General features: G+C 43.4%; 1 pseudogene; it reads left to right on the top strand.

Annotated features, from left to right (window-relative positions):
- LOC141212720 (uncharacterized) overlaps positions 1-25370 on the top strand; it is a 33390-nt pseudogene extending 8020 nt beyond the window's left edge.
- The last annotated feature ends 2498 nt before the right edge of the window (positions 25371-27868 follow it).

The raw sequence follows: 27868 nt of genomic DNA, 5'->3' as shown, positions 1-27868 counted from the left end.
CCAGGCCAGGGCCTCCCCGGTGAGATGGGACATGATGAAGGCAATTTTGGCCCGGTCGGAGTTAAACTGGTGGGACAGGAGTTCAAAGTGCAGGGTGCACTGATTTATAAAGCCCCGAGCCTGAGCGGAGTCGCCTCCGAAGCGAGGAGGTGCAGAAAGCCGGGGTCCGGGGTATGATACCATAGTATTGGTGGGCAGCGGAGCTGCCGGATTGCGAGTCATGGCACTGGCGGTGGTTGCTGGTGGAGCAGTCAGAGTGTCCAGGCGAGAATTGACATTCCGCAGGTGACCCAGGATGGACTCCTGTTGGGACCTCTGACGGGACAGTTCATGACACAGGTCCGAGAGTGAGGGAGCTTGGGTGCCACCGGGTTCCATGGCCCGAGCAAACTGTAACGGGTCTGGGAGGCGGAACCTCTGAGCTACTATACAAGGGGGCGGTCCTTGTAAGGGAGCGGGTGGCGACCAGGGAAGACGGGCAGGCAGTCACAGCAGGTGACCGGGACAGTCTCTGGGTGAACGGTCTGGAGGTCACGGCAAGTGACCGGGGTAGTCTCTTGATGAACGGGCAGGAGGTCACGGCAAGTGACCGGGACAGTCTCTGGATGAATGGGCAGGAGGTCACGGCAAGTGACCGGGGCAGTCTCTGGGTAAAGGGTAGGTACGACCTGTGATGGCTGAGCCTCCAGGTAGGCTAGCAGGCAGCTGGTAGATGTGTGCTCCCAGGTGAGCAAGCGAGAGTCTCTGGATAAACGGGTGGTCACAGCATGTGACGGCGGAGCCTCCAGGTAGGCCAACAGACAGGCAGCAGATGAGCGCTCCCAGGTGAGCGGGCAGGAGTCTCTGGAATGGCAGGTGGTCACAGCACGTGACGGCGGAGCCTCCAGGTAGGCCAACAGACAGGCAGCAGATGAGTGCTCCCAGGTGAGCGGGCAGGAGTCTCTGGAATGGCAGGTGGTCACAGCACGTGACGGCGGAGCCTCCAGGTAGGCTAGCAGGCAGGTAGCAGATGTGCGCTCCCAGGTGAGCGGGCAAGCTGGTCCATAGACAGACTGACAGGAGTAGGAAGGCAGACCGTCGGACCTCAGGCTAGCAAGCAGGTAGGAGGAAAGTCAGGCAGGAAACAGACAGCAAACTGGCAGGTAACTGGCAACGGGACCTGAGGGCTGAAGCAGAGTAGTGAACAGTGCAACAACATTGCTCGGGCACCTCCATTTTGGAGGAGGTGCCTTATATATGGTGAAGTCCTCCGGCCATTGGCCGGGGACTCCTTAGGACGGCGTGCGCGGCCCCTTTAAGAGGGAGGGAGCGCGCGCCCTAAGCACGGTGGCCGGGAAGGAGCGCGCGCTGCCAGCAGAGCGGGAGGAGGACGCCGGGCTCGGAGCAGAGGGGTGAGGGGAACAGCGTCCCTGCCTAGCAGAGGGCAGGGACGCCGGCGCTACACCAGTCCTATTCCTGAGTAGGAAACTCTCCTCTTGTAAAAAGAGCTATGCCATTGTAGAGAAGGAATGCCTGGCCATCAAATGGACCATTGAGACCCTAAGATACTATCTGTTAGACCGAAAATTCAGGCTAGTTTCAGACCATGCACCCCTGAGATGGATGAGGGAAAGGAAGAAGAACAATGCCTGAGTAACTAGGTGGTTCCTAGCACTCCCAAGATTTTAATTTTCATGTAGAGCACAGGCCCCGGAAAAGACATGGAAACGCAGATGCCCTGTGCAGATTTCTCTGTTTAGCAAATGAAGGTGCCAAAACCCCTGGCTTTGGGCAGGGGAAGGGGATATGTGAAAAAGTCACTGGTAAAAAAAATAAATAAAAACGAAGCAAAAAACTATGCTTTATCATCATATCGCCAAACAAAAAATGGAAATAAACGTGATCAAAAAGACGAATGTAAATAAAAATGGTACCGCTGAAAACATCATCTTGTCCCGCAAAAAACAAGCCACCATACAACTCCATCAGCCAAAAAATAAAAAGTTTTAGCTATCAGAATAAAACGATGCAAAAAAATGTTTTTTTTCTATAAAATAGTTTTTATTGTGTAAAAGCGCCAAAACATAAAAAATATATAAATATGGTACCATTGTAAACGTACTGACCCAAAGAATAATGCTGCCTTATCAATTTTACGGCATTTAAAAAAAAAACAATTCCTGAATTGTTGGTTTTTGTTTATTCTGTCTTCCACAATTCGGAATAGAAAGCGATCAAAAAATGTCACGTGCCCGAAAATGGTACCAATAAAAACGTCAACATGACCGTCGACCGAAATATGTAAAAATGATTGCAAAAAATAGTCTTTGCAAAAAAAGCGTCTTTTAGTGTGTGACAGCTGCCAAACATAAAAACCCGATCTGAATCTGGTATCGCTGTAATCGCACCGACCCAAGGAATAAAGTCGTATAATCACTTATACGTCACAGCTTAAAAAATAAACTCTAGGATTAGATTTAGGCAGGGCCGGCGTCAGCACCCGGGCAAGGGCCGGGGCCCTGAGCAGGCAGAGGGGCCCACGCACCGTAGGTCACCCCGCCGCGCTATGGGACCCGTGAGCGGAGGAGAGCGGTGTCAGCGCCCACTCCCCCCGCTTGCTCAGGGCCCCGGCAGCCGGCACAATAATCACCTCTCCCCGTGTCTCCGTAGCATCTTCCGTGTCCTCTGACTGTGACTTCTCAGGTCAGAGGGCACGGTGACGTCTTTCTACCGCGCTTTCTCCTGAGCAGTTACAGCGCAGAGCGGGAAGACGCCGGCGACGCTGGAGTCCGGAACAGAAGCAGGCAGGTGAGACCTGAGGTTAGTAATTTTTTTTTTTTAATGAATGGGGGCAAGGGGCATTATATGGGGGGGTGACATCCTGCATGGGGCATTATAAGGGAGGGGGGTGTGACATCCTGCATGGGGCATTATATGGGGGGGAGTGACATCCTGCATGGGGCATTATAAGGTGGGAGGGGGGAAGTGACATCCCTTATGGCGCATTATAAGGGAGGGGGGGAAGTGACATCCCGCCTGGGGCATTATAAGGGAGGGCATTATAAGGGAGGGGGCGTGCGACATCCTGCATGGGGCATTATAAGAAGGGGGTGTGTGTGACATCCTGCATGGGGCATTATAAGGAAGGGGGTGGTCCGACATACTGCATGGGGCATTGAAAGGGGGGGGGAGTGACATCCTGCAAGGGGCATTATATGGGTGGAGAGGTGACAACCTCCATGGGGCATTATATGGGGGGGAGGTGACATCCTGCATGGGGCATTATAAGGGGGGTGACATCCTGCATGGGGCATTATAAGGGGGGAACAGCCTGCATGGAGCATTATATGGGGGCCAGTATTCTGTATGGAGCGTTATATGGGGACCAGTATCCTGTATGGAGCGTTATAAGGGGGTCAGTATCCTGTATGTAACGTTATATGGGGGCCAGTATCCTGTATAGAGCTTTAGTCAGTATCCTGTATGGAACGTTACATGGGGGCCAGTATCCTGTATGGAGCATTTTATGGGGCCAGTATTCTGTATGGAGCTATTCGCCTGTTTCTGAGCTATTGTAGAATTAACAATAGATATCGCTCATGTAATGTAAGAAGTGAAATCTTTGGCCTTGTACTATATATATATTTCTCTGCGGTATCTGTGCATCATGAATCGTGGTATGTGTTAAAGGGGCCCACTGAGACTCTTTCGCCCGGGGCCCACAAAAACCTGGAGCCAGCCCTGGATTTAGGGGTAGGGTTAGGATTGGGTTAGTGTTATGTTAGGGTTAGGGTTGTGTTAATGTTAGGGTTGTGGTTAGGGTTGTGTTGGGGTTGGGATTTTTTCAAAAGTAAAAAAAAAATAATGACGAAATGGCGACTAGTGTTGAGCACAAGTGCTCTCTATTTCAGTTTGCATCGGGTGCTCGGGTATGCACCAAGTATTGCGGGTGCTCGGGTGACATGTTCGAGTCTCCGCCCCATATGTTTCGCAGCTGTTATACAGCCAAAAAAAACACGCAGGGATTGCCTGCCATGCACGGGCAATCCCCGCATGTTTTTTTTGGGTGTCTAACAACCATGAAACATGCGGGTTGGGGAATCGAGCATGTCACTCGAGCACCTGTGATGCTTGATGTATACCCGAACACCCGATGCAACCTCAAGTAGTGAGCACTTGCCCTCAAGACTAATGACAAGTTATTCAATATGATGACCTAATGTTATCAAATTCTGTGTCGTACCTCTGGGTTCAAAATTTTCACCATACCCCTTGATAAAATCCTTGAGGAGTCTAGTTTTCAAAGTGGTGTCACTTGTGGGGGGTTTCCACTGTTAGGAGCATCAGGGGTTCTCCAAACGTGACATAGCATTCACTCTTGATTCTAGTTTTACCCCACATATGGGGTTTCTGCGTAATCAAGAGAAATTGCACAACAAATTTGGGGGTTTATTTTTCCTGTTACCGTTGTAAAAATAAAAAAATAATAAAAATGAAATTTTAGTGACAAAAAGTAAAATGTTGATTTTTTCCAGAAGCACCAGAAGGGTTAATAAACTACTTGAATGTGGCTTGAGTACTTTGAGGGGTGCAGTTTTAACAATGGTGTCACTTTTGGGTATTTTCTGTCATACAGGCCCCTCAAAGTCACTTCAAATGTGATGTGGTCCCTAAAAAATGATTTTGTAAATTTTGTTGGAGAAATTAAAAATCCTTCTCAACTTTTTTCCTTTATAACTTCCTAAGAAAAAAAAATAATGTTTTAAAAATGATGCAGATGTAAAGTAGACATGTAGGAAATATTATTTATTAAAGGAGTTGTCCACTACTTTTTAAGAGACCCCCAATGTATTAATCCAGTGATTTTAAGATGTTTTGTAAATACCTTGCTGTGTCCTTCTTGCCTGTGAGCAGCACTATCACTAGCCGCTCACAGGCATCGCGTGACCCCCACCTGCAGCCGACTTTGACATCCGCTGATGTCACGTCAAGTGCCGGCTGCAGCTGGGGGTTACGCACTTCTGCGATCCACGGTGAGTAATGGGCTGTGGGCGGGGTTACCCCGCACGTCACACCCAGCATCAACCACGCACCTCTCCTCATTCATTGGGAAAGCGCGCCCACAGCCCAGCATCCACCTTGGGGACCGCGTCACTGATGTTACGCCTCACTTGACGTGACATCAGTGGGGGGTCACATGATGCCTGTGAGCATCCAGCGATAGCGCCGCTCCCAAGCAAGAAGGACACAGCAAGGTATTTACAAAACGTCTTATAATCACTGGGTTAATACATTGGGGGTCTCTTAAAAAGTAGTGAACAACTTCTTTAACTATTTTGTGTGACATAAGTTTCTGGTTTATAGGCATATGAATTAAAAGTTTGAAAGATATTTTCAAAAATAAACGCAAGTCATATCGAAGAAATTTTACCACTATTATGAGGCACAATATGTCACGAAAAAAAACAATCTCAGAGTCAGTGGGATCTGTTGTTCCAGAGTTATTACCACATAAAGTGACACTGGTCAGAATTGTAAAATTTGGCTTGGTCATTAAGGACATAATTGGTACATTATGTGTGTGATGTGTGTTATGTGTGACGAGCACCTTGAACCCCCAGGTGCTTCACAGAAGTTTATAATGTAGAGCCGTGACAATAAAAAAAATCTAATTTTTTCCACAAAAATGTACTTTTAGCCCCAATTTTTTTATTTTCACAAGGGTAAAAGGAGAAAATGGACCGCAAAATTTGTTGTGCAATTTCTCCTGAGTACTCCGATATCTCATATGTGGGGTACACGGCAGGGTTGGGAATGGAAGGAGCACCGTTTGACTTTTTGAATGCAAAAATGTCTGAAATCGAGAGCGAACGCCCTTTCGCTTTTGGTGAGCCCCCAATATGCATAAACCGTGGAAACCCCACAAGTTACCCCATTTTGGAAACTACACCCCTTAAAGGGAACCTGTCACGTCCTAGTTGCTATGTACACTGCCCCCATTGCTTTGTTAGTGATGCAATGTGCTTCACTAACAAGCTTTTTTCATTAAAATCGATGGTAGTATAATTATTTTATAACTTTATATATACTTTGTCCTGCCTGCTCATTCAGTCATAGGGGTGTGATTCTCACATTCAGTTATGGGCGGCACCACATTCAGTCACTGCTGACGCCGCCCATGTACAGTACAGACCAAAAGTTTGGACACACCTCATTTAAAGATTTTTCTGTATTTTCATGACTTTGAAAATTGTACATTCACACTGAAGGCATCAAAACTATGAATTAACACATGTGGAATTATATACTTAACAAAAAAGTGTGAAACAACTGAAAATATGTCTTATATTCTAGGTTCTTCAAAGTAGCCACCTTTTGCTTTGATGACTGCTTTGCACACTCTTGGCATTCTCTTGATGAGCTTCAAGAGGTAGTCACCAGAAATGGTCTTCCAACAATCTTGAAGGAGTTCCCAGAGATGCTTAGCACTTGTTGGCCCTTTTGCCTTCACTCTGCGGTCCAGCTCACCCCAAACCATCTCGATTGGGTTCAGGTCTGGTGACTGTGGAGGCCAGGTCATCTGGCGTAGCACCCCATCACTCTCATGCTTGGTCAAATAGCCCTTACACAGCCTGGAGGTGTGTGTTGGGGTCATTGTCCTGTTGAAAAATAAATGATGGTCCAACTAAACGCAAACCGGATGGAATAGCATGCTGCTGCAAGATGCTGTGGTAGCCATGCTGGTTCGTTATGCCTTCAATTTTGAATAAATCCCCAACAGTGTCACCAGCAAAGCACCCCCACACCATCACACCTCCTCCTCCATGCTTCACGGTCGGAACCAGGCATGTAAAGTCCATCCGTTCACCTTTTCTGTGTCGCACAAAGACACGGTGGTTGGAACCAAAGATCTCAAATTTGGACTCATCAGACCAAAGCACAGATTTCCACTGGTCTGATGTCCATTCCTTGTGTTCTTTAGCCCAAACAAGTCTCTTCTGCTTGTTGCCTGTCCTTAGCAGTGGTTTCCTAGCAGCTATTTTACCATGAAGGCCTGCTGCACAAAGTCTCCTCTTAACAGTTGTTGTAGAGATGTGTCTGCTGCTAGAACTCTGTGTGGCATTGACCTGGTCTCTAATCTGAGCTGTTGTTAACCTGCGATTTCTGAGGCTGGTGACTCGGATAAACTTATCCTCAGAAGCAGAGGTGACCCTTGGTCTTCCTTTCCTGCGGAGGTCCTCATGTGAGCCAGTTTCTTTGTAGCGCTTGATGGTTTTTGCAACTACACTTGGGGACACTTTCAAAGTTTGCCCAATTTTTCGGACTGACTGACCTTAATTTCTTAAAGTAATGATGGCCACTTGTTTTTCTTTACTTAGCTGCTTTTTTCTTGCCATAATACAAATTCTAACAGTCTATTGAGTAGGACTATCAGCTGAATATCCACCAGACTTCTGCACAACACAACTGATGGTCCCAACCCCATTGATAAGGCAAGAAATCCCACTTATTAAACCTGACAGGGCACACCTGTGAAGTGAAAACCATTTCCGGTGACTACGTCTTGAAGCTCATCAAGAGAATGCCAAGAGTGTGCAAAGCAGTCATCAAAGCAAAAGGTGGCTACTTTGAAGAACCTAGAATATAAGACATATTTTCAGTTGTTTCACACTTTTTTGTTAAGTATATAATTCCACATGTGTTAATTCATAGTTTTGATGCCTTCAGTGTGAATGTACAATTTTCAAAGTCATGAAAATACAGAAAAATCTTTAAATGAGAAGGTGTGTCCAAACTTTTGGTCTGTACTGTATTTGAATACTGCTACAGGCAAGGTTGCGTCTAGATCGGAGTTGTTCTTTGAGGCCCTCACTTTAGCCACACCGATGTAGACACTTCACTGCTGAGGAGACTAGATCAGAGTTGCTGGAGTGAGGGTCTCGGTAATCCCCTCCAATGTAGACAGTTCAGCACTGACACCACTAGATCGGCGTTGATTCCAGGATCCTCGTACTCACTGTCTACACTGTGTTCCAAATTATTATGCAAATAATATTTTCTCAGATTTTCCCAAATTACATGTATGAATTGCAGTCATTTGTAATTTTCCAGTCAAATAACTATTAGAGTACAATTGAAAGGTTTTTGTACAAACTGCCTATGATAACAGTATATTTTTTAAAAAATAAAACACTCAAATGGCACTCAAAATGCATGTTCCAAATTATTATGCACAGCAGAGTTTTCAACCTTTTCATTTTAATAAAGAACAAAAAAAATGGTCATTTTTGAAATTATAAGCATTAGCAGGTTACTACAAACTGAAATCAAACAGTTTTCAACTCAAAACTTTATTCTAGGTGATGTAACATTTGCACATAGGACCCCTTGTTCGAAAGGAGCTTCTGAACTCTCTCGTCCATTGAATTTGTCAGGTTTTGGATGGTTTCTGCTTCAATTGTTTTGCATGAGGACAGAATACCCTCCCAGAGCTGTTGCTTAGATGTGAGCTGCCTCCCGCCATCATAGACACTCCTTTTGATGATGCTCCAGAGGTTCTCAATGGGGTTGAGGTCAGTGGAGCATGGGGGCCATATCATAAGTTTGTCCCCTTTCATGCCCACAGCAGCCAGAGATGCAGATGTGTTATGTGCAGCATGAGACAGGTAGTCGCCTCTTCTGGCTTTTTAATGTTTTTCTTGTTTTTCTTATGCATTTTTATGCAATTGCTCATGTTTTTAATGGAGCAAACATCACAAGTCAAAAATATTTTTTTTACACTGTTATATAATTTACGTATTTTTACACTGTTATATATTTTATGGAATTGGGCAAAATTCTTTTTTTCCTGATTAATGAAACTTACATTCTTATTGTCGCTTTATGTAATATAAAAAAAATCCCCTGATTGTTCAGTTTTGCCACAATGTGACTCTTCCCATTAGTCCACAGTCCCATCCTCAGCACCGACATTGTGAAGCGTGTGCGGAGCTCCGCGGGAAGAGGCGTAAAAGAGCGCCCCCAACAGTCACCATAATGTACAACACAGAAGTTACAAATTGTTACAGGAATGTCTAAGGGCATTGGAGAACACTGCTGTTATAATTTATGCAACTTTTGTGATGTCAAGTATGATGATTCTGTCGGCTGCTCCGTTACTGTCACCACCCTCCCCGCAAATCTCCACCCAATCTTAGTTTGAAGTTGATTTTTTGAGGACCTCACTCCAGCAACTCCACTGTAGTCACCTTGGTACTGAACCATCTAGAGTGGAGGCTACGGCCAGGTCCGTAAAAAAATCACCTCCGCTCTACTCAACTCACTAGTGAGCCGCCTACAGTGGAGGCTAAAATGAGGTACTCAAATAATCATCTCCAACCTAGATGGTTCCTTATAGAAGTGGCTAGAATGCAGTTACTGCAGTGCGGAGTGTAACATCCCTGGCGGCGTGCTGACATGGCTTACCACCTCCCACCATGCAACACCGCCATCTTACCTATCAGTCCAGGCTTTCATTAACCCCTTAACAACATCTGACGTACTAATACGCGTCTGTGCCCTGGGACTTAAGACCCAGACCCGTATTAGTACGTCATGGCGATCGCGCGCGCACACAGGCTGTGCGGGCGCGATGGCCGCCGGGTGTCAGCTGATTGTCACAGCTGACACCTGGTACTATGTGCAGGGAGCGGGGGCAAGGGGAGGTGATCGCCGATACTCACCTCCTCTTCCGGCTTCTAGCGCAGTCTGCAAAGGCTTCCCGGGTGTTGCCATGAGGACCTGATGTCGTCATGACAACATTCGGGTCACCAGACAGCAGGAAGATTGTTTGGACATGCGCAGTGCATCTCCAAACAATCTTCACACTGTGCACCGCTGACAGCCTGCATGGCATAGGGATGGTGCTGCATTCCTGTGCCATGCAGGCGATCAGAGAAAAAAAAGTGAAAGTCCCAGAGTGGGACAAAGTAATAAAGTGTATAAACTGTCTGAAAGTGGAAAAAAAAAAAATTGCAAAAATATAAAAAATAAATAAAAAAATAATCCACCAAAAATAAAAATATAATGTACCCATCAATAAATCTTATTATAAAAAAAAAAAACAATAAAAGTACACATATTTGGTATCGCCGCGTCCGGAACAACCTGACCTATAAAACTGTCCCACTAGTTAACCCCTTCAGTGAACACGGTAAAAAAAAAAAAAAAAAACCCGAAGCAAAAAACAATGCTTTATCACCATACCGCCAAACAAAAAGTGGAATAACACGCGATCAAAAAGACGCATATAAATAAAAATGGTACCGCTGAAAACGTCATCTCGTCCCGCAAAAAAACAAGCCGCCATACAGCTCTATCAGCTGAAAAATAAAAGTTATAGCTCTCAGAATAAAGCGATGCTAAAAAATATTTTTTTCTATAAAATAGCTTTTATTGTGTATAAGCGACAAAACATAGAAAAATGATACAAATGTGGTACCGCTGTAAACATACTGACCCGAAGAATAAAGCTACCTTATCAATTTTACCACACGTGGAACAGAATAAAAAAAAAAAAAAAAAAAAAAACAATTCCTGAATTGTTGGTTTTTGTTTATTCTGCCTCCCAAAAATCGGAGTAGAAAGCGATCAAAATATGTCACGTGCCTGAAAATGGCACCAATAACCACGTCAAGTCATCCCGCAAAAAACAAGCCGTCACATGACTGTCTGTCAAAATCTGGAAAAATTATAGCTCTCAAAATATGGCGATGCAAAAACTAGATTTTACAAAGAATGCGTCTTTTAGTGTGTGACAGCTGTCAGTCATAAAAACCCCATATGATTCTGACATTGCTGTAATCACACCGACCTGAAGAATAAAGTCGTCTTATCACTTATACCGCACAAGGAACGGCGTCAAAAATAAACTCTTGGGCTGGGTTTGGGGCTAGGGTTGTGCTGGGGCTAGGGTTGTGCTGGGGCTAGGGTTGTGCTGGGGCTAGGGTTGTGCTGGGGCTAGGGTTGTGCTGGGGCTAGGGTTGTGCTGGGGCTAGGGTTGTGCTATGGTTAGGGTTGTGCTAGGGTTAGGGCTGGGGTTGGGATTTTTTTCAAAAGTAAGAAAAAAAGATGACGATATGGCGACTAGTGTTGAGCGAGCGCAAGTGCTCGCTACTTGAGTTTGCATCGGGTGCTCTGGTATGCATTGAGTATCGTGGGTATTTGAGTGACATGCTCGAGTCTCTGCCCTATATGCTTCGCGGCCAAAAAAACTTTACGGGGATTGCCTGCCATGCACGAGCGATCCCCGCATGTTTTTTTTTGGGTGTCTAATAACCATGAAACATGCGGAGCAGGGACTCGAGCATGTCACTCGAGCACACGCTGTACATGGTGCATACCTGAGTACCCGATGCAAACTCAAGTAGCGAGCACTTGCGCTCAAGAATAATGACAACTTATTCAATATGATGACCTAATGTAAACAAATTCTGTGCAGTACCTCTGGGTTCAAAATGTTCACTATACACCTTAATAAAATCCTTGAGGGGTATAGTTTCCAAAATGGGGACACTTGTGGGGGAGCTCCACTGTTTAGGCACATCACGGGCTCTCCAAACGGGACATGGTGTCCGCTAACAAATTGAATGGAAAATCGGCTCAAATTGTTAGCGGACGCCATGTTGCATTTGGAGAGCCCCTGTGTGCCCAAACTTTGGAGCTCCCCCACAAGTGACCCCATTTTGGAAACTAGACCCTCCAAGGCACCTATCTAGATGCATAGTGAGCACTTGGAACCCCAGGCGCTTCACAAATTGATTCATAAAAATGAAAAAGTGTTTTTTTTTTCACTTTTTCATTTTTACGAATCAATTTGTGAAGCACCTGGGGGTTCCAAGTGCTCACTATGCATCTAGAAAGGTGCCTTGGGGGGTATAGTTTCCAAAATGGGGTCACTTGTGGGGGAGCTCCAAAGTTTGGGCACAGAGGGGCTCTCCAAACGCAACGTGGTGTCCGCTAACAATTTGAGCCGATTTTCCATTCAATTTGTTAGCGGATACCATGTTGCATTTGGAGAGTCCCTGTGTGTCCAAACATTGGAGCTCCCCCACAAGTGACCCCATTTTGGAAACTAGACCCCCCAAGGCACCTATCTAGATGCATAGTGAGCACTTGATGAACGGTTACATTTTTCTATTTCTTTGAGAGCAAGTGAAACATTTTGCTGAAATATGGTCAATCTGCTTGCTATAGGAGACGGAGTGAAATCTTTTTCCTTGCGGCAAAGCTTTGCCTGCTCCATGTCGTCCAAATACTTGTCAAAGTCAAACTCATCTGATGAGGATGAAGATATGGCAGCAGTAGCACTGTCAGGACCCAAGTCCTCTTGCGCCTGACAGTCCTCCTGTAGGCCGCTCATCCTAACTGCTACCTCAGTCAGAGCTTCATTTGGTATAGATAAGATATGGATAGACAGATATGGATAAATGGATGCATAGATAGATAGATAAAGTCATAGAGGGATAGATAGATAGATAGATGGAGGGATGATAGATAGATAGTGGGATAGAGGGATGGATAGGTAAATAGAGGGATCGATAGATGTAGAGATAGATGGATAGGTACAAGGATGGATGGATAGATACAAGGATGGATGGATGGATAAATATATAGCCATATGGATGGATAGCTGGAGGGATAGCTGGAGGGATAGATGAAAGGATGGATAGATATATAGATAGAGGGATGGATAGATAAAGGGATAAATGAAAGGATAGATGGAGGGATAGAGAAATGGATAGATAGAGGGATGGATAGATAGATGAATACATGGAGGGATAGATAGAGTGTGATGGACAGATGATAGCTACAGACAGCAAATAGTACATTGCACATATCGCACATATAGTTCACACATTGTACAGAGAGCACATAATAATCACCTACAATATTAGCATTAGTTACCTTCCTGTGACAGAGATGAGCAGTAGTACTTTCACTTTATCCAGCTCGGGGCCCAGGAATCGGATCCTGTGCAGGGCAGGCACCCCTCCCCCTCCTCTCTCTGGTGAAGACGGCAGAAGACAGGACAGAGGAGGGGAGATTGCCCCCTGCAGTCTGGAGCCGGTGCAGGACGGGAGCACTGCAGCATACAAGTGAGTTTTGATAGGTGTGTGCCCCTGCTTTGGGGCTGCCCCCCCCCCCTGCCCCTCGCTGGCCACGGCCATGATTCACACACAGCCTTTTTGCGGATTCGTTTTTTGCAGTAAAATGCAGTGACTCTGGGCATCCCAGCAAAGTCAATGGGTTTCAAGATATGACATTCAGACACATCGTTTTGTGAGGATCCGTTTTTGGGCTCAAAACCGGATCCTCACAAAGAATGAGCATGTCAGTTTGTGCGGCGTTTTTCTAATCTGCTTTTGCTATTGAAAACATTATCTATGAGCTCAAAAACTTTCAGGTGATGCGGTTTTTCATACAGCTGATCTGCTTTTGCAGCTGAAAAATGTATCCTCAAAAAATGCAGCAAAAAACGCTGTGTGAATGTAGACTTAGATAAGGAATAGAACAGCCATTTTATAGGACATTTCATAACTTTCCCAAATTCCTATGAAAAAATATTCAGCACATTCTGCATTGAACTACTGTACCCAATTTATTATATATTTTAGGAGTCGGAGTTGGTCCATTTTATACCGACTCTGACTCCACCAAAATGAGCACCGACTCACACTCCACAGCCCTGGTTTCAGCGGTAGGCGAGAGTCTGATATGTTGGTGTAGAGAGTTCCAGAATAGAGGGGATGCAAAGGAGAAGTCTTGTATGCGATTGTGGGAAGAAGAGATAAGAGGGGAGTAGAGAAGGAGATCTTGTGAGAATCAGAGGTGGCGTACAGGTAAGTACCGGCAGACTAGGTCACAGATGTATGGAGGAGACAGGCTGTGGGTGGCTTTGTATGCCAAGGTTAGGGTCTTAAACTTGAGTCTGGGCAATGGGGAGCCAGTGAAGGGATTGACAGAGTGGAGAGGCCGGGGAATAACGGGGGGACAGGTGGATTAGTCGGGCAGCAGAGTTTAGGATAGATTGGAGGGGTGCGAGAGTGTTAGGGGTGCGAGAGCAGAAGGTTGCAGTTGTCGAGGCTGGAGATGATGAGGGCTTGCACTAGTGTTTTTTCAGAGTCTTTGCTGAGGAATGTGCGGATCCGGGAGATATTTCTGAGTTGGAGTCGGCTGGAAGTGGAGAGGGCTTGGATATGTGGTTTGAAGGAGAGATCAGTGTCCAGGGTTACACCGAGGCAGCAAGCTTGTGTTACTGGGGAGAGCGGGCAATCATTAACTTTGATGGATAGGTCAGTTGAGGGGTTTGTTCTGCCAATAACGTAGGAAACCCCTATATTTCCAGTGATAGATGACGGACCTGAGGGGGGGCGGGTTTTGTGTGGAATAAATTAGGGTTTTATTGGTAACAATTTGGGGTACATAATATTTTTAGATTGCTTCCAGAATAAAGCTGGGATCACATTCTTTTGTTTTACGCTGAGCACTTACCTTGGGGTTTCTGTGTAAATCCCACAAAAATGCAATTCAGACGACACCCCCGACGGAACCACCCACCATAATGAGGCAAATGGAGACACTTTGGAGTCCGTTTGGCATCTACTCCGGTGGCATCCATCTTTTTAGGTGTGCACAGATCTGTAGTCGTCCACACTTGTGCTCTAAAAAGACCCCTAAAATGGTGGGACGCCGCCGGAACACAGACCAGTCTAAAGTGACTCCATCTGCCTCATAAGTGAGTGGTTCCGTCAGTGTTTTTATCTGAATCGCGGTTTTGGGGAATTTACAAGGAAACCCCGACTTAAGTGCTCAGCGGAGTGTGCAGGATAGATGTGAGCAGAGCCTTATTCCAGTTTTTGGGAGGTAGAATGAACAGTACAAGAATAGTTCTTATTTTTATTTTTGCACGGTTCACTGTGTGGTATATGTGATAAGGTGGATTTATTGTTCGGGTCGGTGCGATTACAGCGATACCAAATTTATATTGTGCTTTTTTAGGTTTTGCTGCTATCACACGGTAAAAATGTTTTTTTTTTACAAAAAGTAGTTTTTTTATCTGAATATAATAAGCACTGTAACTTTTTTATTTTTTGGCAAACAGCGCTGTATGAGGGCTTATTGTTTGCGGGACGAGTTGCAGATTTTTTTCGTATTATTTTGAGGCACAAAGTAATTTTTGCAAATTGTATTTGCTTGAGTTCATGTCTTTTTTTCTTTTTTTAACAGTGGGACTTTGCGTTGACTTCTTGCTAAGAGATTAGCTTCACACAGGCGTCTTCTAACTGTCGCAGTACTCACAGGAAACTTGAGACTGTCTTTGATCATCCTGGAGCTGGAGCTGATCATTGGCTGAGCCTTTGCCATTCTGGCTATTGTTCGATCCATTCGAATGGTAGTCTTCCGTTTTCTTCCACCTCTCTCTGGTTTTACTTTCCATTTTAAAGCATTAGAGATCATTATAGCTGAACAGCCTATCATTGTCTGCACTTCTTTATAAGTTTTACCCTCTCCAATCAACTTTTTAATCAGAGTACGCAAGACACAGGTACAGGCTTTCCTGACTTTGTCTGTTCCATGTGAACAGAGCACTGTCTTGCCTGGCTGCGCTCTGCCGCATTCCCGCCTACCCTGCTCTGCTCCGCTTCCCGTCCGCACCTGTGGCTCTACTCTGCTCCGCTTCCCATCCGCACCTGTGGCTCTGCTCTGCTCCCCATACCTGCATGTCTGTATACCAGCTGAACCTGCCCGTTCCTGCAAACCCCGGTGTGGGTCAACAGCTCTGTGACCGAGGTCTGCCCTGGTGTGGCACCTGGGTCACCTCCCTCGTCCCTCCTCGGATCGGGGAGTTTTTTGAGCCGCCGTGCGTCCGGGGTCGGATTGGGCGAGACCCTTAGTTACGAACTTCCAGGCACTCCTCGGTTCGTGGCCCAGTGGGACCACAAACCACGCTCACGTCAATCAGTCTGGGCATGAGCGAAACACAGACACTGCTATTTTTTTTTAGAACAGCCCAATGTTCTTTTTTTGTTATTTTCTGTAAAGTAGTTAAAACTTATATACATTTCTCTAAATGTTTTGAATTAGAAAACAGTGTGCAATGTTCCCAATGCATGGAAGTAAAAGCTAGTAGAAAGATTTTGTGCTTAACTCATGTTTTTGAAAACACTGCTATTATTTTGAACACTACTGTATAAGTATCAGAGAAAATAGGCAGCCCCATACTATCGAGTACTTGGGTGAGGAGGGGCATTCAGTCGAACTCTGTCAAACATTCTTAGATGCCATGTTTGCTTTTGACAGTAGCAAGCAGTTAAACTTCAATGGTTTTTGTTGCAGCCGCACCTGTGCCATCCCTGCGGTGTACATCTATGTTCTGGTGCCCAAAAGAGTTTTGTTTTTTTTAAACAAATGTTTAATGTGTTAAAAAATAATAAAACTTGTATTGTGCTTTTTGCATGTTTTTTTCTTATTACAATAATTGTTGGTGCCAGTTTGTTTTTTTTCTGGTGTATTTCTTGTAATATAGGAAAGCCTAAGGCCAGATATAAACCCCATAAAACACTGTACAAGGAGACTTTGGTATCAAATTAATTTTGTTCGCGGTGTTTGTGCAAACAAAAAAGCCTCAAACTTCTGTGTGTGAATCAGACGTGAGATTTAACGTGATAGAAGATTACGGTCCGGAGAAGACAGGAAACATTCATATAGACGGCCGGTGCTGATGTAGTCAGTGACAGACTCTGGCCAAATATGTTTCTAGAGCCGTAGTAGAAGATGAAGATGTCGTCGTCCTCCTCATGAAGTAGTTATTTCTCATGTCACATGTAATGAATATCTCCTGCAGTATTGCTAATGCCGATTCCAGTGTCGGTAAAAGAGACAAGAATTAGCCTTATGTAAGATGAGTCTTTGAGAAACGTGTTCAGCTGCAGACTCTGAGGAAGAAACTGCTTGTTGTCTGTGGCCTAAAATATATAGTTTTTATTAGTAGATGTAAAGCAGAAAACTAAATACTATAAAATAATAAATCTCATATGTTTCCCTCATTATCTTCAGTAATTGTATTATTACACAGGATATTTATGATGTTACATAGGCTCATCTTCTTCTCATTCATATCCCTACAATATCGGATCCTCTCAGTGAAGATCTTCTATGTAAGAGAATTTTCTGATTTACCCATAAAAGATGGATGTGGACAGAGACAAAATGGCAGGAAAAATATTACACCTCACCCTAGAGATCCTCTTCCGGCTTACTGGAGAGGTGAGATATTCGAATTATGTCACATTACATCATTCTTATCTATGGGGATAACGTATGGACAGAACTAGAGAGATGAGGACTCTGGAAATGTCTGTAGTGAGATTAATTAATGTGTCTCTCCATAACCAGGATTACACAGTAGTGAAGAAGACCTCTAGTGAGCGCTGTTGGGACCCTGTGTCTGAGGGATGGGGAAGACCTCTGAGCCCAATCACAGGGCCTCCACCTCACCCCCTGATACATGAGGACATCAATGACCAGAAGATCCTAGAACTCACCTACAAGATGATTGAGCTGCTGACTGGAGAGGTGACACTGCTGGGAATGCTAGGACATTATTAAGTAACGCTGTGAAGGAATCAGTGGGATGATGGTATCATTGTTTATGTCAGGTTCCTATAAGGTGTCAGGATGTCGCTGTCTATTTCTCCATGGAGGAGTGGGAGTATTTAGAAGGACACAAAGATGTGTACAAGGACGTCATGATGGAGGTTCTCCAGCCCCTCACATCACCAGGTAATACAAATAATTTTAGGCCATGTATATTTAGTGTATGTAAAACATGAATTCAATCCCTGTATGTGTTTCCTACAGGTCTATCCATTAAGTCGACAACACCAGAGAGATGTTCCCATCCTCTTCTTCCACAGGACTATAAACAAGAAGATCCCAATGTTCCTCAGGATCATCAGGTAGATGGAGAAAACGTGTCATGAGATCTCTCCTATGATATTTAGACAACTGTGTTCAGTTTTGTTTTATCTTCCAGTATTATATGTTTTATACTTGTGTAATGAGAATGGTGGAGACGGCAGGATTAAAGCTAATCATAGATGTGACTTCTCCTGATTTCTGTGACCATATTTCTTTCAGGGTGAAGATCTGACCCATATTAATACTACAGAGACATATGTGAGGGGTGATGAGCAGTGTAAAGAGGAGATTCCCACATATGACTACCCAGGTGAGTAGTAACCACTAAATGCAGAGAAGTCACAGATTCGTCTGAGTCACCTGCTGTGGCTGCTTTATTGGTGGTGTAGTCCGGCCATATCACAATCGTGTGATCACCATTTTGCCGCTAGACCACAACATTCTCCTCCACCCAAAACTGTTCAAATGACTTTGGGCATTGAAGGTCCTTTTCTGTAGAACTTAGAACCTTACAAACTACAAAACCAAATGACAGCGTACAAACAATGTGCTGACACACTGAAGAAAAATATTATGATGGGGCTGTAAGAGAAAGCGGAGGGTAATGATGCTGTTGGCTTCCTAGAATCATGATATCTTATTGGATGAATCTACCTTCTCTCCCCTCTGTGCTGATAAATGTGCTCATATGGTCCCTTCAAGACCAGGTACAGTCTTTCTGACCAAACTTGGCTGTAATATACATTTATTCACGCCTGCAGGAGATGTGTTGGCATGGCTTTAGTCCTGGTTTCATGGATTCACTCCACGTCATAGATTGCATTATGTTTTCAATCCTAAGGAATTCAGATTACTGTACAATCTCTCCTGAAATGGGGGCGCTAATACTTTCTCTACTCTCCTGATCAGAACTCATAGTAACTCCAATGGTCCACCATAAATGAGTGCAACTCCGGTTTAATGTTGTAGTTCTCTGCCAATACATACAGTGGGTACGGAAAGTATTCAGACCCCTTTATATTTTTCACTATTTGTTTCATTGCAGCCATTTGGTAAATTCTAAAAATCATTTTTTTTCTCATTAAAGTACACTCTGTACCTCATCTTGACTGAAAAAAAAGAACTGTAGAAATTTTTGCAAATTTATTAAAAAATAAAAACTGAAATATCACATGGTCATAAGTATTCAGACCCTTTGCTCAGACACTCATATTTAAGTCACATGCTGTCCATTTCCTTGTGATCCTCCTTGAGATGGTTCTACTCCTTCATTGGAGTCCAGCTGTGTTTAATTAAACTGATAGGATTTGATTTGGAAAGGCACATACCAGTCTATATAATACCTCACAGCTCACAGTGCATGTCAGACCAAATGAGAATCATGAGCTCAATGGAACTGCCTAAGGAGCTCAGAGACAGAATTGTGGCAAGGCACAGATCTGACCAAGGTTACAAAACAATTTCTGCATTACTCAAGTTTCCTAAGAGCACAGTGGCTTCCATAATCCTTATATGGAAGAAGTTTGGGACCACCAGAAGTCTTCCTAGACCTGGCCGTCCAACCAAACTGAGCAATCGTGGGAGAAGAGCCTTGGTGAGAGAGGTAAAGAAGAACCCCAAGATCACTGTGGCTGAGCTCCAGAGATGCAGTAGGGAGATGGGAGAAAGTTCAACAAAGTCAACTATCACTGCAGCCCTCTACCAGTCGGGCCTTTATGGCAGAGTGGCCCGACGGAAGCCTCTCCTCGGGGCAAGACATATGAAAGCCCGCATAGCGTTTGCTCAAAAACACATGAAGGACTCCTAGACTATGAGAAATAAGATTCTCTGGTCTGATGAGACGAAAATAGAACTTTTTGGTGATAATTCTAAGCAGTATGTGTGGAGAAAACCAGGCACTGCTCATCACCTGCCCAATACAATCCATACAGTGAAAGATGGTGGTGGCTGCATCATGCTATGGGGGTGTTTTTCAGCTGCAGGGACAGAACAACTGGTTGCAATTGAAGGAAACATGAATGCGGCCAAGTACAGAGATGTCCTGGATGAAAACCTCTTCCAGAGTGCTCTGGACCTCAGACTTGGCCAAAGGTTCACCTTCCAACAAGACAATGACCCTAAGCACACAGCTAAAATAGCAAAGGAGTGGCTTCAGAACAACTCTGTGACCATTCTTGACTGGCCCAGACAAAGCCCTGACCTAAACCCAATTGAGCATCTCTGGAGAGACCTGAAAATGGCTGTCCAGCAACGTTCACCATCCAACCTGACGGAACTGGAGAGGATCTGCAAGGAAGAATGGCAGAGGATCCCCAAATCCAGGTGTGAAAAACTTGTTGTGTCATTCCCAAGACTCATGGCTGTACTAGCACAAAAGGGGGCTTCTACTCAATACTGAGCAAAGGGTCTGAATACTTATGACCATATGATATTTCAATTTTTCTTTTTTAATAAATTTGCAAACATTTCTACATTTCTGTTTTTTTTTCAGTCAAGATGGGGAGCAGAGTGTACTTTAGTGAGAAAAAAATGAACTTTTTAGAATATACCAAATGGTTGCAATGAAACAAAGAGTGAAAAATTTAAAGGGGTCTGAATACTTTCCGTACCCAGTGTACATTCTTGTTGGAGATGTAACATGTTTTTTTATTCTATATCTATTTGTTTACAGTTTTTCATTTTGTATGACTTGTGGTGGGATTGGCCGGCCTCACTAGTCTGCAAGTCCCTGGTAGTCTTTAAAAAAAGGTCTTCATTGCCTCTTCCAAATGCCCGAGATCTAAATTTAAGATACCTCAGATCTGTACTATTATAAAAAGTTCTATTTAGATGTCTAATATTTTTTCTTGAAACTCTTCTTATAGAAAATATTGGCCTTTACAATATTTTAGATTACCAAGAGCCACCAAGCCCCATGCTCCAATTACCCAAGAGAGGTTTCACCACTAGTTACTCATTTATTACTGATGAAGACTGTTGAGTTTGATAATTTCAGTAAATGTGTTATTGTCTATAGTCATAGTTTTGACCATCACCCTTTAACCTCTCTACATAGATCTTGACTTACACAGAGACCCCTATGCTTGGGCCACAATGTTACCGGCTGTTCTGTGGTGTGAGATGGCAAGAAGAATAGTCAGGTAGCCAGATCAGAATAAGGAGGGCAGAGAAAATACACCAGGAAACAAATACACAAGCCGTGAACTGAGCACAGAGGACTGAACCAGAGGAGGACAAGGCTGTATCTGGCAGCTTCCAGCAATTTGCTTCAAGCTTTAGTAGGGCGTGGTTCATTCCAGTTGGCTGATGTAGGGAGTAGATTACTCCAGCTGGACAGTACACACACCTATATTGCCAGACTGGATGGTACAAATGGCCCAAGGCACTCCAATCTTACTGGCTAGGCTCTGTCCAGAGCGCCGCCCAAAGCTTCTGGTTCTGACGTCTCCTCCATTACCAGCGCCGCCTGCAGAATGAATAAGGCCACACATGGTGAAAGAAGCAGACATTACAGGAGCAGATCCCAGAGGAGATGGGACACACAATTTGCAGAAGCCCTAATATGACAAAATGGCAGAAAACCAGAGCAGTATAATTCCCCATAAAGTGACTCCATTTTGGAAATTATAGCCCTCAATGAATAGAAGTGACTATTTTGACTTCACAGCCACTTTCCTGAAATTAGCATGCACTGGATGTTGGAGAGTGAAAATTGCAAATATGCCATTTTATTACCCAACACATAGTGCCCAGATTGTGCTCCAGGAGACATACACCGTAAATTAAGTGGGTTCTTCTCACTATAGTAATGCCACATACATGGATGCTAAATGTGGTTTGGGCACACTGCAAGGCTCAGAAGCGACGGGGAGATTTGACTTTGGGACAGTGGATATTGCTGGATTGGTTTCTGGAAGCCATGTTGCTTTTCAAGAGCCTTTGGGCCACTAATAATGATAGGTAGCAATATTATGATTTATATTCAAATATGTATCTCATACCCAGTCATCAGGAGAGTATAGCAAGGGCATTTCCGACTATAAAATATAACTTTTAATAGATAAATTTTAAATATTTAGTATAAGACAATTATGACAGAGACAAAGTACACATACTCCTAAGGTCGGAGTAACAACTAAATAAGAGAGTAAAGCACGTCACCTGAGTGGCGTACCGGACCCTGGTCAGAAAGGGTCATTTTAAAAAAGCCTAAATGACACAGGGTCTCTGTGAAGCGTCCAACAAGTAAGTGGACAAAATTAGATGTTTCTCAAAAAATCAAATAGTATCAATGTGATGATCCTGCTATTAACACAGGATAAACGTCTTAGGATGATTGAAAAAACGTTTCTCATATGCATTCAAAATAGATACGGTAAGATTATGGCAATGACATCATCAATAGAAAACGTTTATCATCCATACAGAATAACATTTAGAAAATTGAATAAGAGTAATGGAACGTCCTCACCCAATATGTGGAGTAGTTCACGTCACAGTGGGTAAAAAGGACGAGATGTTTCCTGAAGGGGAAGCAGGTAGACAGGCAATAGTCCAGGGGAGGCGTATTTTTCTGCCCCTATTAACACCCTATATGGACTGCACTATCCCTGTACCCCTTTACTCCTGCCCTAACAAGGACAGTCCACATCTAGACTGCTCCAGTAGCCCTGTGCTTGCCCTATAGTCCGGACGCGTTTCTTCCTTTCGGAGTCATCAGGGGACCCCACTGTGTAGCACCATGAAGGCTAAGCTGTCTCAACATGATAAAGCATAACTGTCTTCACTAATCTCAGGTGAAAATTTTTATTTGATTTTGTCCACTTACTTGTTGGACGCTTCACAGAGACCATGTGTCATTTAGGCTTTATTAAATTGCCCTTTCTGACCAGGGTCCGGTATGCCACTCAGGTGATGTGCTTTACTCTCTTATTTAGTTGTTACTCCGACCTGGGGAGTATGTGTACTTTGTCTCTGTCATAATTGTCTTATACTAAATATTTTAAATTTATCTATTAAAAGTTATATTTTATAGTCTGAAATGCCCTTGCTATACTCCACTAATAATGAGGAAACTGTTTTTCCATTGATAGATGATGGACCTGAGTGGGGACTTGTTTTTTGTGAGATGCTTATAAGTTTTTATTGGTATTATTTTGGCCTACATAATATTGTTTGGTGGCTTTTTGTTCCATCTTTGGGAGGCAGAATAAACAAACAAATTTAACACCATGTTCCACTGGTTCATGCTATGAGGTTTTCTATTAGACATTGAACTGTCATCAACTTGGTGAATAATTCAATATTTTCAAATAACTTGCCATTTCTACAGCTGGTTCAAGTACAAATGTTAGAAAATATAAAATTCAAGAATACTTTATTTAAAAATAATAATTGGTTTTATTCTTGGCAGATGACTGTACTCTGAGATCAGAGGAACAGCTGACATCTTCAATTTTTAAATTAGATGAGCTTGAGATACCACAGAATACAATTGAAGTGAATGCCATTACTCCAGATACACCATCATCCCTTCACAGCAAAGATCAATCATCTGATACTTTGAAACAGGTCCTGTCTTCTGATTCATTACCGAACACTAAGGAAAATCCAAGTCACGAAATAAGCATTAAAAATCGAGCTGCTCCTAAAGCAAAGAAACCATTTTCACAAACCGAATATGGAAATAGTTTTCTCCTCGAAAACTCTGTTCTTAAACATCCAAAAATTCACACAGTGAAGAAAAGATTTTCTTGCTCCATGTGTGGAAAATGTTTCAACCAGAAATCAGGTCTTGCTAGACACCAGAGAAGTCACACAGGGGAGAAGCCATTTTCATGTTCAGAATGTGGGAAATATTTTACATGGAAATCAAATTTGGTTCAGCATCAGAGAAGTCACACAATGGAGAAACCTTTTTCCTGTTCAGAATGTGGGAAATGTTTTAACCAGAAATGGGATCTTGTTATACACCAAAGAACTCACACAGGGGAGAAGCCTTTTTCATGTTCAGAATGTGGGAAATGTTTTAACCGTAAGTCAGCTTTGGTTAAGCACCAGAGAACTCACACAGAGGAGACGCCTTTTTGCTGTTCAGAATGTAGGAAATGTTTTAACCAGAAATCAGCTTTGGTTATGCACCAGAGAACTCACACAGGGGAAAAGCCTTTTTTCTGTTCAGAATGTGGGAAATATTTTAAACAGAAACGGACTCTTGCTATACACCAGAGATCTCACACAGGGAAAAAGCCTTTTTCATGTTCAGAATGTGGGAAATGTTTTAACCAGAAATCAGCTTTGGGTGACCACCAGAGAACCCACACAGGGGAGAAGCCTTTTTCCTGTTCACAGTGTGAAAAATGTTTTAACTGTAAAGGGCATCTTGATCGCCACAAGAGAACCCACACAGGAGAGAAACCTTTTTCCTGTTCGAACTGTGGAAAATGTTTTACCCGGAAAGCACATCTTGATATCCACCGAAAAACCCACAAAGGAGAGAAACCTTTTTCCTGTTCAGAATGTGGAAAATGTTTTAACTTTAAATCGCTTCTTGATAGACACCAGAGAACCCACACAGGGGAGAAGCCTTTTTTCTGTTCAGAATGTGGAAAATGTTTTGTAGATAAATCAACTCTTGTTACACATCAGAGAACTCACACAGCGGAGAAGTCATTTTCATGGTCTTAATGTGGGATATGTTTTATATGGAATACAACTCTTAATAAACTTTAGAGAAGTCACACAGGGAAGAAGCCTTTTTCATGTTCAGAATGTTGGAAATGTTTTAACTGAAAATTGTATTGTCCACTTATAGGGCAATCCCTTGTCATTCCTCATGTTTGGCCTTGTTAAATTAAAAACATTCATACTCCCCTTCCGTGCCGGCACCGTTCCAGTGGTATCTGCACTCGTGTTTCCAGGACTCATGTGAAGTTGTTACATAACATGCGTGTTCCTTCACAATCAGCTTCAATCGGCTTCACTGTCCCCGCCTTCAGATGTATTAAACATCAACAGAAAGCCAGAGCTGCTGCTTTCTGACTTCCTTTAATTGTTCGATGTGTCCGAAAGTGGGGACAGTGACGTCAATGCTGACTGGCCGCAGGGCTCACATGACGTAACAACGTCACATGAGCCTCAGAAACGCAAGTGCTCACATCACTGGAACAGCACAAGCATGGGAAGTTTGTATAATTGTCTTTCTTTTAACAGGACCAAGCATGAGGAATGAGAAGAGATTGTTCAAGTACTGGAAAACCCCTTTAGAAATCAAAAATTCCACACAGAGAGAAGCCATTATCATACCAAGTGTGAAAAAGAATTACTGGAAAATCGTATTTTGTTGACCATCAAAAATAACTCAGTCGGCGGAGAAACTATATATGTTGTTGACAAATTGTACAAAAACATATAACAGACAATCATAATTAAATGAGAAAGGGAAATTACTTTAAAAATGTTTGTTTTTTTTGGACTATAAAACACACTTTTAAGCAAGAAAAAAATCTTGCTAATAAGTGAGTGCATCTTATAGACAGTGTCCTTCCTGATCACTGAGAGAACTGCTTACTCTCCTCCAGCCCCACATTTATCTGATTGGTGCAGGAAAGGAAGGTACTAGTACCTGCACAGAGGCTGTACATCCTGAGTGAGCAGCTAAAGAACCATCTACCCGACTAGCTCAAGGACCTTTCAGATCATATAATCAATCACATGACCTGGATGGAACTGAAAAATGGGAAAATGTATATAAAGTGTATGTGTATGCAACTGTGCATATGTAGCAGAGCTGTATGTGTATATAAACGTGCATATATAGCAAAGCTGGGTATGCATGCACTATCCATGCTGCAGTGTTGTGTGTATGTCCATGCAGCAGTGTTATGTGCTCACCTGGCTGTCTTTAACAACACCGCACGGGCCGGAGCTCATCCTATTGATTGCCGTTCACGTTTCCTGTGGACATAACAATACTCAAACAATGCAGGGTGAGGGTACCACACTCTGGTAAGACTTTATTGTTCACCGACAGTTAACAGCATATATAACATACCCACTGGCTTGCTGGGAATTAGAACCTCTGCGACATTGGGACATTCAGGGCCAACTACCCCAAACAGCAGTACCTAGATTTTGACAGGCACCCGCAGAAAGGAGATAGCAGCTAGCATAGGAAGCTGACCGAGCACCGCGAAATATGTAGCCAGGTGACCGAATTGTCACAACCTGGGTTATCAAAACAAATTTGTGGGCTCAGTGTTGAGCAGTTCTGAAATCCACTGGCTGAAGTCCTGTGGAATCACACTGGTCACAGGAGCAGACCCCTTTTTATAACCCTCAACTCCTATTTTTGATTATTCAATTAGATTGCCTAATTATCCTTCAGATGTTGCAGACTAGTACACCACAGGAGACTAATGCAATACGTAATCAGCAGACATTCCACAAATTAGCATACAAAAATGGGCACAGGACAGTTTCACATGAAACAATGGCTCATGTTCCTTGACTTACTGAACACAGGAATAGTAAGTCTGGCATAATTAAGAATAGTTCACCCCCCTTCCACCACACAAGTGGCACTGAGTCGTTGCACACATCTCCACTTTACACTATCAAGGCAGATTTAATTAGTATGAAAAATGTTTTTCCTTTTTTCTGCTGTTTAAACATTGGATACAGTATATTAGAATTAAAATTATATTCAGACACTAATCTTTAATCCAAAAACCAATATCCAAATGAGTATTGAACACTTCACCAATTTTCTAAGTAAGTATATTTCTAAGGGCTCGCTCTCACTTGCAATTAAATCAGACTACTGCAATGGGATAAAAAATTGGATTGCACTCGTATAAATTTATTCCTATGATAGTGTGCTCAGTGGCATTTCTTTTCCAGCCCTGATCGGATCGCAATCGGACTGAAAAAAAAAAGCAGCATTCTGGATTCGGATCGCATGTATAAGCCTATGTGTGCGTGTGAAACATTGCACGGCACATAAGTCCACCAAAGAGATAGCAAAAATGTTAGGAGTGGCCAAATCAACTGATACATTCTGCAAAAAAAAGTTCACTGGTGAGCTTGGGAACTCAAAAAGTTGTGAACATCCACTGAAGAAAACAGTGGTGGATGATCACAGAATCCTTTCCATGGTGAAGAAAAGCCTGTTTATAATATCAACCTAAATGAAGAACACTCCAGGAAGTAGGTGTTTTTCAGTGTCTAGGTCTAACATAAAAGAGAAGACTTCATGAGAGACAATACAGAGAGCGTTCAATACAAGGTGCAAACCATTAGTGAGCCTTAGAAATACAAAGGCTAGATTAGACAATATGAGGCGGATGTATTGTACCCTGTCGCGGCCACTACCAGAAGACAGCTAGCTCCGCAAGTGAGTACTTCTGGCCAACAACGATAACAGCTGATGGGCAGGGGGCCGGGTGTCTGACCCCGACTCATCAGACATCAATGACCTATCCTAAGGATGGGTTATCAGTGAAAACGTAGTGGGCAACCTCTTTTATTTGTCCATTACTTTTGAGCCCCTGAAATAAGGAGGCTTTATAGATAAATGGTTGCAATTCCAAAACGTTTCACAGGATATTTTTGTTCAGCCCCTTTTTTAATTCAATCTAAAAGTCTACACTTAAATTGCATCCCAGTTGTTTCATTTTAAATCAAGATTAGTGGCCTGCAGAGCTGCAATCACAAAGATTCAGTCACTGTCCAAATACTTCTGTATTCATATATTTACTAATGATGAGCAAGCATGCTTACCACTGCTCGATACTTAATAGATCATCGTGGTGCTCGGGTTTTCAATCAAATATTTGAGGTGCTCGAGTCCCCGCCCCACGTTTTGCGGGTGTTAGATAGCCAATAAACACGCAGGGATGGCCTGTCATACACAGTAATGTCGTAGCCA

The sequence above is a fragment of the Phyllobates terribilis genome, unplaced genomic scaffold, assembly GCF_046119375.1.
Source record: "Phyllobates terribilis strain yellow unplaced genomic scaffold, ASM4611937v1 Scaffold_183__1_contigs__length_3771566, whole genome shotgun sequence".
In the NCBI taxonomy this organism is placed as follows: Eukaryota; Metazoa; Chordata; class Amphibia; order Anura; family Dendrobatidae; genus Phyllobates; species Phyllobates terribilis.
The sequence above is the reverse complement of the archived record's forward strand: the minus strand, read 5'-3'. Positions and strand labels throughout refer to the sequence as shown.